This window comes from Megalops cyprinoides, chromosome 20 (assembly GCF_013368585.1).
Source record: "Megalops cyprinoides isolate fMegCyp1 chromosome 20, fMegCyp1.pri, whole genome shotgun sequence".
In the NCBI taxonomy this organism is placed as follows: domain Eukaryota; kingdom Metazoa; phylum Chordata; class Actinopteri; order Elopiformes; family Megalopidae; genus Megalops; species Megalops cyprinoides.
The window spans coordinates 4045582-4057821 of NC_050602.1; the positions used below are offsets into that span (position 1 = coordinate 4045582).

Here is a 12240-nt window from a genome sequence, read left to right on the forward strand (position 1 = left end):
CAATACTGCAACAGCCGCGGGCTGTTCCATAAAATGAGTTTATTAAACCGATCAAGCAAGAGGGGAAGAGGCAGGCAACATTGTGACATCTTCTGCTCAAATTCATATTCATTCATTCTGTCAATGTGTGCAGAGGTAGCATCGAAAGGGTTAACCCCCGGCCGTGGGGGGCGTGCAAAGATGTATGTTCTATGTTCAGACGCTGATTGGTAATACTGGTTTAGCACAAGTGACTTGGGTTTTTATTCTCTTTCCAAATAGTACGCTGTAATGTCAACTGTTGAAATGTTATAACTATATACCAATTAAAGTTGATTCACTGTTTGAACAAATAATAAGAATCAACGTCAACCACGCCCCCAGCCAAACCCCATGCTCCTGGTTCAGTTTTAAGGCCTGCTGCCTGTGTCATTAATTAGATTTTAGCTGTGCTTAGTCAACATTCCCCACCCTTGAAAAATATCCGATTTATACACATCATAATTTGCTATGGGTGAACTCTCAGTGCAATCGTATTCTGCTTCATGGAAGCCTGTATCACTCATCAGACAGTATCTCTGGCATTGGGTGGACAGTGCTCTGCGCTCTTATTTTGGTTCCTGGCCCCTTATGCTACTTAAAGTAACATTTTCTGACAGAGCTCCCCAGCTCTGTTTAAAAACTACAAAGTGTTGCAGTGGCATATTGTACTGAACTTTTCTATTGAGCGCAAACTTTCATCTAATTGTGCCTCTCAGCTCTGTGTAATATTTGATAACCTTGTCTGACAGAACAAATACTGACAGAACAAATTCATAGTGTGGGCCTGAATTCGGTGAGGCAGCACCACCTCAAGTGTATTTTTGATAAAAGTCAGTACTGTTTTGTTAAATCTTTGGGACACTCTTTCTGTCATGCTGAAACTGGTGTATGTTGTTTTTTTCTAATTTACACGTATGAGCGTTTGCATAAGAGAGTCTTTAAAAATGAACTCCATATGCACTTAGCTTACATAATACAGTAGGACTGGCCAGCTGGGCAGATGACATTGCATTTCCTCAGTTTTAGGTCAGGCAAGAGCATCCGTTATGGTAACATAGCATTTCAGATTTGGTTTGAGAGGCAAAGCTGTCAGTTTCCTGCACAGTCAGCCAAATGATAAGTTGTAGGTGTCCTTGATAAACAACAAATATATTGTAAACTAGACCCCATATAACAGCTGCACCACCCTATAGTTTCATGCTACCAGATGTGGCAGTGGGGCAGTGATTGGTTAGCATTTGGATGGAAGATCTACTGGGAGAAACCAGGCTGCTTCTGTTGGTGGAACAGGTGCCAGTGGGCCAGTAGGGGGTGCTCTTTCCCCTGAACCAAGTAAACTGAATACCCCGGTGCAGCATCTGGGCTGCTGTCCATCACATGAGACCAGTATGCCACAACGTACCCTGTAAGATGCTATGGGAGTCATCAACAGCAGAAGGATGTTTTGAAGCCATAAAAGTGAGCTGAGTTTTCAGTGGACTTTTCTAGATAAATGAAGGTTAAAAAAAAATGAAAAAAGCATCATCTGAGAAGAAGAGAAAACCTCATGTTTTATTTATGCAAATTACAACATGCAACAAAAATAGCTGCAAGCTAGGACTAGAGAGTCAAGCGCAAGGTCAAACCTTAACAAGGCATTTCAAACACAAATTTATCCAGGCTTGACAAAGATATGCTTATTGTATGTTACCCCCCAGAAACAACATAAACTGTTTTACTGTAATCATATTCTGCCAAATGTTTCTCAATGTCAGAAAGGTAATTTTGGCACGGTTTCTGACTCTATCTGTAAGGAATACTGAGTCTACAGTACTCTGCCCCGAGCGCATTGTGCAAACGAAGATCTACATAGTGTTGACGTGTGGCAACTCTGGAACACATAATCAGCTTAATCAAGGGCAAATGGAACCAAAGGAGGCATTTTCTGCTTTGCATGTAGGAGAGATTAAAACAAGCAATTACGCGCATGACATTTCCAAAATTGTCTGTAACTGGCGTTACATTAGCTAGCGGATTCATAAACAGTGCATTAGCTGGCACCCTGCAGCAACTGTGCAGAGCTCCCCCCGACATGGCAGAAAAGAGTTGTGGGAGGTTAGCAGGGTAAGTAAGTCAGTTAAATTATTTGCACCATTGATTGAGCAGCAAATTTGCTGGAACCACATTGCATTAAGGGTGACTGCAATGTCTAACTACTGAACATGCACAGCAACATACTACTGACAGCAGTTATATCCATTTGTGACCTATGTAGTTTCACCTGTGTAACAAAAGTCTGTGTACACAGAAGTTACTATATCATGCAGATAAAGACATCCCTAAGTAGGTATCATGTACATACACTTATACTGGGACCAGAAGGTTTCAGCAGGCCAGCTGCATAAGACGGTTCCCCACTCAAGACAACAGAGGGTTACTGCCATCAGATTAGGCACCCAGACCACTCATGTTAAGCAGTCAGATGGATTTTGCTATCAATCCAGTGGGTGAAAATTATACACATTACTCCTGCCTGTTGTTGACCAGGAAACTAATGCTTTCCAGGGATACATTCTTACTAGCAAGTTATCATTTGCAGGGGAAACGTCACATCCAACTCAACCAACAGTGTCCCATGACACTGGGACACCTACTGCCCAAGCTATGTCATATGTGTCACATGACACTGTTGGCAGAGTTAGAGGTGACATTCATTCCTACATAACACAGAATGTGATGAAGTGTGTCACTTATCAGACAGAAGGTATTATGAATGCTTAATGCAGCTATTATGTCATGTTTACATAGGCTTTCTGTATTTGTACTTGTGACTATTACTTGCATTATTAGATGTCAGGTAGTTAATATGTGTACTTATATTATGACTAAATAAACAAATGTAATTTGTGAAGCAAAGGTAAAGGGGTATGCACGGTCAGGTGCTCAGTGGCCTGGGAAGGGAGCAGGAAGCCAGGAATGGGGAGGACTGCCTGGAGTGAATACCCATAACTGTGAATGGTAAATTGGCTGTCAATCAATGCCGTTCCTGTGGCGATCAGCACTGATCGGCTTGTTTGTGTCTCCCCTGCACGGGGAGAGAGCTTGGAAAGTCTGGAAGGGCGGTATGGCTTTCCAGCTGCCCCGCCTCTCATGGACACTTGTGGGATTGCGAAATGTGTTGGATATCCACCGCGGTGAGCGCCTCTGAAAACCGGGTCTTGCGCAGTTATCGATTGGACCGGTGCACTGAGAGGAAACCCTCGCGGCTGAACCAACATGGAAGGAGGAGCGCGTTGTGCAGGGTGTTGAGCATCCCCACACCTTCCCCCTTGTGTTCATGCTGAGAGGGAATTTCTGATGAACGCTGCATGGATGGATCTGTGGATCAATAAAGTGGCCCTTTCATTGCAGATACACCACAGTCGGTGCTCAGCTCTCATGTTTGGTTTACACAGATTCGTGGGTGTTCACATCCCTAGTGCAGCAATACTGAATATTTAGTTATGAATCCACACATATTTGTGTGCATTAGTATTATTATTATTAATAATAATAGCATTGGTAGTTGTTGCAATAAGAGGAAAACAAGAGTAGTAATACTAGTAAAAGTGCCTTTACTGATAACATCTATATACAGTAGGCTATATTTGGGTTATCGTCATCGTAATCAGTAGTGGCAGTAGTACTGATAATACTATATTCTCTCTCTTTTATGGTACATTCACTTAGCTAAGTTATATAGTCATCCTGAGGTCTTCAGTTGACACTGATACATATTCATCACTATTTTATTTATGGCCAATATTGACAAAGTACTGTCAACAACATCTGATTTTTATGTGCTGACATGTCAATATTTTAGTTTATCTTCTCTCGCTTTTCAAGGTGATGATCTCCTTTGAAAATGGAGTCTATCAGAGGGCCACTCTGACTGAGAAACAAGAATTCTTAATGTGGCTATGTTATTCATTCCCTGCAGTTGTCAAATGCACACATGTACACGCATGCACACATGCACACGCACATGCATACGCACACGCACACAGACACAGACACAGACACAGAACACCCCTCGGGGTATGTAAAGAAAATGCATGATGAGAAGAGTCTGAGAAGGTGTCAGGAGCCAGTGCCAGGGAGCTCTTTGATACACAAATTATGATCCATGCTACAAGCTTACAAGCTGTGACCTACAACAGCAAGACACAGCTTTAGAAATGATCTTTTAGGCTGAGGGTGATGACTTATTCCAAAACACCATTTGAATCTAGGGATGACGTATAATCACAGGCTTCCCAAAGTGAACTTAAAGGTCTACTCTGTACGCATCTGGAACTGAAATTGTGGAAACAAAAGACAACAATCATAGCTGAAGTTTTAGAATCACATTTTTTTAAATGCTTCTTCCTATTCATGCAGCCTCCAATAAATTTGCACGCATCCATTTGCTGTTTTTCAGACTACATGTCCCACAGTGCATCACAGCTCAGTAGGTCCTAACTGGCAGGTAGATGCATGTTCCCTGATGTCCACTGATGTCACCCAAGCAACGTGCAGCCAAGTGACCAATCAAAGGGTGCCTGAGAGTGGGGAGGCTAGTAGACTCTGTCTGATCTACATGTCGCTATTCCTGGAGCATAAAAAAGTGTGTAGTATGCATCTAGTATCTGTCTATGGCCTAATTTCCCTTTGATTCCAGCTGAAAGAACGTTAGATATTACACATGAGGGCTGGGCTGGCCTGTCCAGAAAATGGATTTTAGGTTGTTACACATTAGCCCTTCTTTCAACCCAGGCCAAGAGTACAAAATAGTAACCTAGTGCACATCTTTGCAAGATGTTGTAGCTCGAGGAGCAGAAGTACAGTAGGCCTCCCATATGTGTGTTTCTAAGTGCTTCCCCTTGTGTCGATTTCTGTTTATTTACCTGCATGATGCTTGAGCACACCCAACGTAGCGCATGGGCTCTGTAGTGAAAACCATGGCAATATCTAGGACATTTATTAATCTGCAGCTCGGCTGTGAGATACTCTGAAGAGCTCACTTGGTTTTCCGCACTTAGGCAGATACTGTACCATGAATAATTAATTTCTGGAGGCGTGCTGTTGGTCGGATCCGTACAAGTGAATCAGTTTGTCTTTATGAACTCTTCAAGCAGTCTTATAGCTACCCCCAGCTCTCTCCTGTTGTTGGTTCCCATTAATTAAGTCTGAAATAACGTGCCATTTTTTCTAATGTGGTAATTTTTTTCTTCTGAAGTTATTGTTTCCCCAGGATATATCGCCTGAAACAGGTGCGCTTCCATTCTAATGAAGTCTGGCACAGTAAGGGAAAACAGGCAGGACTAGCTATTCTTCAAAGTAGATGACCTGAATGTAGGAAGCCCTGGCCCAGGTGTATCACCCGTGTTAACATCTGAACTCCTGCACATTCAGAGAGACCGGAACACCTCAATTATGCATTATGCCCATGAGATATGCTACATGTGTAGCCTAGAAACCAGATGTATCGTGTATGTCTGCATATAGGACGGCATGGATCCAGCAGAAGAGTATGGCTCTTGGTAAGACAGAGCTCACAAAATGTTTTTCTTAAACAGTGAGTCATGCCCCTTTTGGACGGATTGTTATGTGTGGCGATGCTACTTCCAGAAGGCTGCTTCCAGGAAGCTCAGTGGTTGAACTTAGTCAAGCTCATCTCTATTGCCATTCTAAGAACACAAACAGTCCCTATCTTGGTTAACGTACCCTGAATTGCCTTCACAAACATCCAGCTGTATAAGTGGTCATGTAAACATTGTCAACCATGTAAGTGTGGATGAGAGTGTCAGCTAAGCAAATGGAGAATAATCTATCATAATGGTGCACAGCAACATAAAAAACTGTCATGCTGAGCTGAAGCAAAAATAGCATACAAGTATATTAAAACTAACTGACATTTCAAACATAGTTATTAGAAAATGGATATGTTGAAAGCTGCCTACGGCTAGTGAGGTCATAGCATAGTTCATGTCTCATTACAAAGGTGAACTGTCTGGTAAGACAGAAGAACTGTATGGGTTTATATGGGTCTTTAATGAGTTTGCCACAGATGGGTTTAGGATTCATCTGTGCAAACTGTTCTTAGTTTCTCAACTGTACACCTGCTTAAAAAACTATTGAATCCTTTTCATTTCTCTAAGTATTTCCTTTGCTTGTTTGGTAACACAAACTTCATTTTCTTAACCCATTAAAGGATGTGATGCTACAGAATGTAATAAGAGTGCTACATTTCAATATTACATTGCATTTGCTCAGCAGAAGCCTTTGTCCAGAGCAATTTACATTTTTACACATTATGCATTTACAGCTGGTAATTTACTGAGGCAATTCAAGTTCGGTACCTTGGTCAAGGGTACAACAGCAGTGTCCTGCCAGAGAACTGAACCAACATTTGGGTGTGTGCCCTGATCCTTGCCTTTACATTACACTGCTAACAATTGCATCATGTCTATCAACTTTTAATTGTTTAACCTTATGAAGAAAATAAAGGCATTGGCTTGATAAAGTAAAGCTGACTAACATGAAGTTTATAGAGTTTGCGGAGTAAGCAAAATTAATGCAAGGAAAGTTAGGTTGTTTTAATCTGATTTTATTGTACACTTTGCTTTTTGAATATTTTGATAAGCAAGTCAGCTAGTCAGATATTAAAAGTTAATTTCTAGCTGCAGAGCCTGTGAAGATTTTCCTATAAACATATTTAATGGACTGAGTTTTCACTCACAGTTTTCACTCCACAATTTGAGTGGAGACGCAAGGCAAACTTGAGTGCTTCCATATATCCTACCCCATTCAAGCAGAAAAAGAATTATTTAAAAAGAATACATTTGTAAATAAATTATGAATTGTGTTATTTTCAATAACTCATTCCATTGCTGTTTTCATTGTGTGTTTGTCATGTATATCTGAGAAACTCTACCATGCTTTCAAATGTGTAGCTTTCACTCAGCACTCTCCTAGTTGGGCTCAGGTAATGAATAAGTGCCATTGTGGCCAAAACATCGATATTGTCCTTAGATCAAGAGAATTTGATATGACCCTTGAAATCTGTACAAGCACTGTAGTCATTAAATTTTATTTCATGTTTATGAAATAATCAAACAGGCAATATGAATTTCATGTTTGTCATACCAGCGTCCAATAATTTCGAAGACATGCCAAAAATATGCTAAATTTCCTTTGATAACTTCCAGTCCTACCCATAGCAACTTCTGTTTACGAAAAAAAAGACATTTATTGGTCGACCTGGCAACCTTTTTTCTCTAAGGAGCTGGCAACACTGCCAAGTGCTGTGCGGTTAGTTAGGCGCACGACACCAAACGCATCCCGGCTGGAGATGAACAGCCTTCCTTAATGAGAGGACCGCGATCGATACAGTATTGCCGTCAAATCCATTCAGCACATTTGTGGTGTTAATACGCTCCGCGTATCACCGCTAAAAGACAGGCGAGGAAGCCTCACGCTTCCTCTAATGGTTCACGGAACGGTTTCTCATCAGGGTTACACTGTGTGACATTTATGGGCCAGGATGGCATGATTGCTATTATTAGCGGGTTGTGAGTAATGCTTGTTCCTGTACGCAGCCTCTGCGAGCCTGGATGGATCTGCACTGGAATGTGAATAAATCGCACGGGCCTGTGTCTTTCGGCTGCTCGTTATATCGCAAAGGTCCAGCAGTCTCATAGCTTAATTTAAATAAGTCGCTCTGTCTTTATCCGTTAGCACCCTGTTATCCTCAGCACATATTCTGTCGGCTTGAACGTGAATGATTTTTTTTTTTTTTGCTTTTTTGATTTGTTAAACCACGGGAGGTAAGATGCCCATGAAACAAACATGGATGGTGTAATGCTCATGTTTTAATGATAACGGCAAAAGGCTCATCAAAAACCATTGATGCCCCTGAATCTCTCTCTCTCTCTCACACACACACACACACACACACACAGAGCACCCTCCATATTTAAATGCAAACTAAAGCAAAAAAAAAAAAAAATCCACAAAGAAATCCACAACTTGCCAGTGTCTTGTAGTGTCAGTTGTTAAGGAATTTAAGGCTCCTGGAGGAGTGTTAAGTCAGCCAGGAGGAGGATGCGTGTCTATCTTGCCACCATGGGCCCCTAAGCAAGCTGGCATCCTCAGGTTACCAGTGTCAGAAAGAATCATTAAATGTTTTAGGCATGGATCTTGTATTCCTGGCTGGGTTGCGAAGAATAGGCCTTTTTTTGAAAGCAATCCACAAAAAGAAGGAACTTTAATTTGCCTTAAGAGACAACTTGAAATTATATCTGAAAGACAAGTGGAAGCATGTCTCAATGGTCATATGAAATGAAAATTGAGCTGTTAATCTTTGTATATGTTTTTTTCATAAATATTCTCATTTTTATCTCATTTTTATGGGCAGTGCATCACCCAGCCACTACCAAATTGTTGACCTTATTTTTGTAACAGGGTGCTAAGCAAGAGTGGCTCCTCGAGCATCCATATCTGTTTTTCAGTGTCCCAGTGTTTGAGATCCTTGGATTGCATGTCCTGTCCAAGAAAGTCTTACAGATACATCATACATCATACATACTGAATCATGACAGACACTTATAATTTCACTTTTTTTTTTGATTGAACATCAAATACAAATGCAAAGGCATTCCAGCAGGCTGCAAGACTCCCTCCATTGCTCACACAGTCAGAGTTAACTTTCCCACTAGTTTTGCTAAAAATTGAACAGTTCTGATTGTAATTTATTTCATTATTTTTTGTGTATATTTTCTGCTGCTGCACTTTCCCTTTTCTGTTTCTTCTGGCTGGCCAAAACACACTGTAGTCAGCTACAAAGAGCAGTGCACCAGAGCTGGGGGAACTGGGTCAACAATTTGGTAGTGGCTGGGTGATGCACTGCCCATAAAAATGAGAATATTTATGAAAAAAACATATACAAAGAAAGTAAATACTTTAAAACTTGCCACAAACCAAGAGCCAGCATACTGTCAGAGGCACAAACAAACACCATTGTCAGCTCAGTTTCGCATGAGTTCTCCATTCACACCTGTCTTTAATCATGGGCTAATCAGGCCTGAACAGGTGCAGCTCGTTTGCCAGTGTCTGGCCTTCTCTCTCACGCAAAATTAAGCAAACACAAAGGCAATTAAGCAGTCTCAAGTGAAGCTGATTGATAAAGTTCTGCTATTCCTTTTTTTTATTTCTGTACTTTACAAAGCTCCTGTTGTTTGCCAGGTAGAACCAAAAGTACCTTGCAGAACAGATGCGTGATTTTTTATTGTAGCGGCAGTGCACACTCCATTTTCAGTGTCCCCCCATTTCAAGGTTACTGCATGGTGGGCTGCATTTCATACAACAGTTCGCATTGCTTTTTCATACGGGGAATAGAGGTACTGGAACAGCAAAGTTCTTAAGGCATAAAGAGGAACTGAAATATCGAAATGAGTCAGTGAAAGCCGATATCATCTCGCAGGTGGGGGGCAGAGCGAAGCATCTGAGAGGTGATGCATTTTTGTTTGTGCTTGCCAGTTGAGCGATCGAAACACAGTCCATCCACGTCACTTACAACCTGCAGCGCTGTCCTGTGCAGCAAGCCCTTTAACTGATGCAGAGGGAGGTGGTGTGACAAGCCCTGCCAGTGAGGAGGTAAACATGCTGGATTGTGGTGCAGCTTCTGCATCATTATTTAGACATTGTGGCATTACTTTTTATCTGTAATGAAACAGTCCTTCTGTACAATTATAATGTATTTTGAATATATTTTTGAGAATATATATTTTTTTTTAGCTAAATCAAGATATTGAAAATTGAAATGAAATTCAATTGAATTGAATTCAATTGATATTGAAAAAAAAAAAACATTGCTGTTTTTGTATACTGCAGTATATTTCTGCTTTGCATTATTGGTTTTTTTACAATATAGACCTGGGCTGAACAAGATGTTTCTCAATGTATTGAAATATATTTCATTTTCAGATGGGCTTAGTTAGTAGTAAAGGTCATGCTGAGGTTGATGTGAAACACGCATGGTTCCAGGTCTCCTCCTCTGTGTGGAGCGTGTGAAATCACAGGTGCACTGAGGTCTCACTATGGTTTCATTACTCATACTCATTGTGATGATCTCACATGGTAGAAGCAGTTGTACTGTTTCTGGGCTGGCTTGTCACTTAGTAGGAGTATATAGACTCGAGAGCATTTAATAGGCTAACAAAGGTAGTGGACTGGGCACCGAGTGGCTCAGTCAAATGTAAGGTTTGGAGCTGGCCGTACCATCTCTTGACATTGACCAGGATCCCACAGCGGTGGCTCGGTATGACCAGAGGTAGTGTAGGTAGATCAGCCAGGGCTTGCTCATCTCACTGCTCTCAGGTACTCTTTGATTCGTCAGCTCCTTACGAGTTGCTCGGATGCCGTCAGCGGAGAGGCACCTATCTCCTAGTTGCCGCCCACTTTACTGTGGCACACTGCAAGACTTGTAGCGCAGAAAACAGCTGTTGGCTGCGTGTGAGTGTACCGCCTCTCTGCAGCAGTCCTGCATGGATGCAGAGCTTGTAACAGCGAGACGAGCCTAACGTTCAGTCGGCAATTCAGGAAACAAGCTTGTGTAAGTAACAAAAATCATGAAACGGAGGTGATGGACCAGCCTGATTCTCAGGTAAAACTGATAATATCTGACAACAGAATTTCTGGCAAGGCACTCTTGTTCTTCCCTAACAGCTCACTTGTATTCCTTCAAACCTACATTATCACATACTGTGAGGCCGCACAAACAGTTATGGGAAGTCAGAACCCTGTTTATTTAATGAACTGAGGGTTTGGGGCCCACGCTGACTGTACAGTTCATTGTCATTCAAGGCACAAAATTCACACAGGCTTTTTGAGACTACTTTTTGATGGATACAGGAACCATTTAAGGGATAAAGCATTTATTATGTTTCACATAATCTGTGTCATGTGTGTAGGAGGCCATGCCATAGTTATTTATAAGATGTCAAAAGGCCAGGAAAAAGTACTGACATGCTGAGCTATCAATAATTACCAACCAGATATGATGTTCATGTGCACTGGATACACCTGGGGCTTTTCTACTGCTAGAAGCAGAATTGTGTTCAGTTGGATCCATGGAGCATATGTCCCAGGTGATCTCCCACTGTTTCTTCTCTTAGGGTGGAATGAAAAACCACACAGTGTTGAACTGCGCTGTCCGAGCTTCTGGAACATAGCTGATGCTTGCTAATCTCTCCTGATTGGCCTCGGCGGGAGGGGGAGGGGCAGGAGTGGCTCTGTGGAAAGTAGTGGAATAGAAACATGAATGGGAACTCCCCCTGTTTTGGTTAGTAGTTGTAGATCTTCTTGGCTCAGATTCTCCAAGTGGGAATGCAAGTAATGATCACAATCTTAAGTGTGGTCTCTCTGTCACAGTATTGCTGTACAGTATTGCTGTCACAGCTGTATAAATGGATAACATTGTAAAGAACTGTGACCTTTGTAAGTCGCTTTGGATAAAAGCGTCTGCTAAATGAATAAATGTAAATGTAAATGTAATGCAGGTAAGTGCAATCAGAACAATAATCCTAACAGTATCATTTACGCTACGGTGACACTGAGGCAAATCTGCTTTATCCGTGCAAATCGTATGCTAACTATGCTGGTGTAAATGGTTGCCTTGGTATGCAAAGTTGCATATAGAATACACTGCATAGGTTAAATACTGGATTTACATTTGTACTGCTCTTCTGTATAGCTTGGAACATACTGCATATGTGAATGTGATGGTACTTCCACAGTGCTGTTTGTACAACAGTATTCATATACTCAATGTGTTCTTTTCTAGAATGTATTCAGGGCAGATTAGAATAGAGGTCCATAAGACATCAGTACAGATAGAAATAACTATATAATGATTACATGTACATATCATAATCCCTTCAAAGTGTGTAGCCACTGTCAATATTTTGTTATTCAGTTATTCAGGGTTTTTTAGAACTACCCTGGAAGCACAGAAAGACACTGGTCCACTGTACACTAGTGATGTACCTCCCGAACATCAGCAGGATGCCGGGTAGGATTTAGGGAGGAAACAGCGGAATTCCGCCCGCTCACTACTGAGGTAAATGGAGTAGTAATGTTTCATAAAAGACGCCGCGTTTGTTATGAATATTTCAGGCGCAAACTGATAAACCAATTGTCCTTTGAAGGGGCATTTGCTTG

General features: G+C 41.5%; 1 protein-coding gene across 1 annotated transcript in view; it reads left to right on the plus strand.

Annotated features, from left to right (window-relative positions):
* The window catches only part of plppr5a (phospholipid phosphatase related 5a), a 38307-nt gene that overhangs the window by 1108 nt on the left and 24959 nt on the right, over positions 1 to 12240 (plus strand). The window lies entirely within an intron of this gene.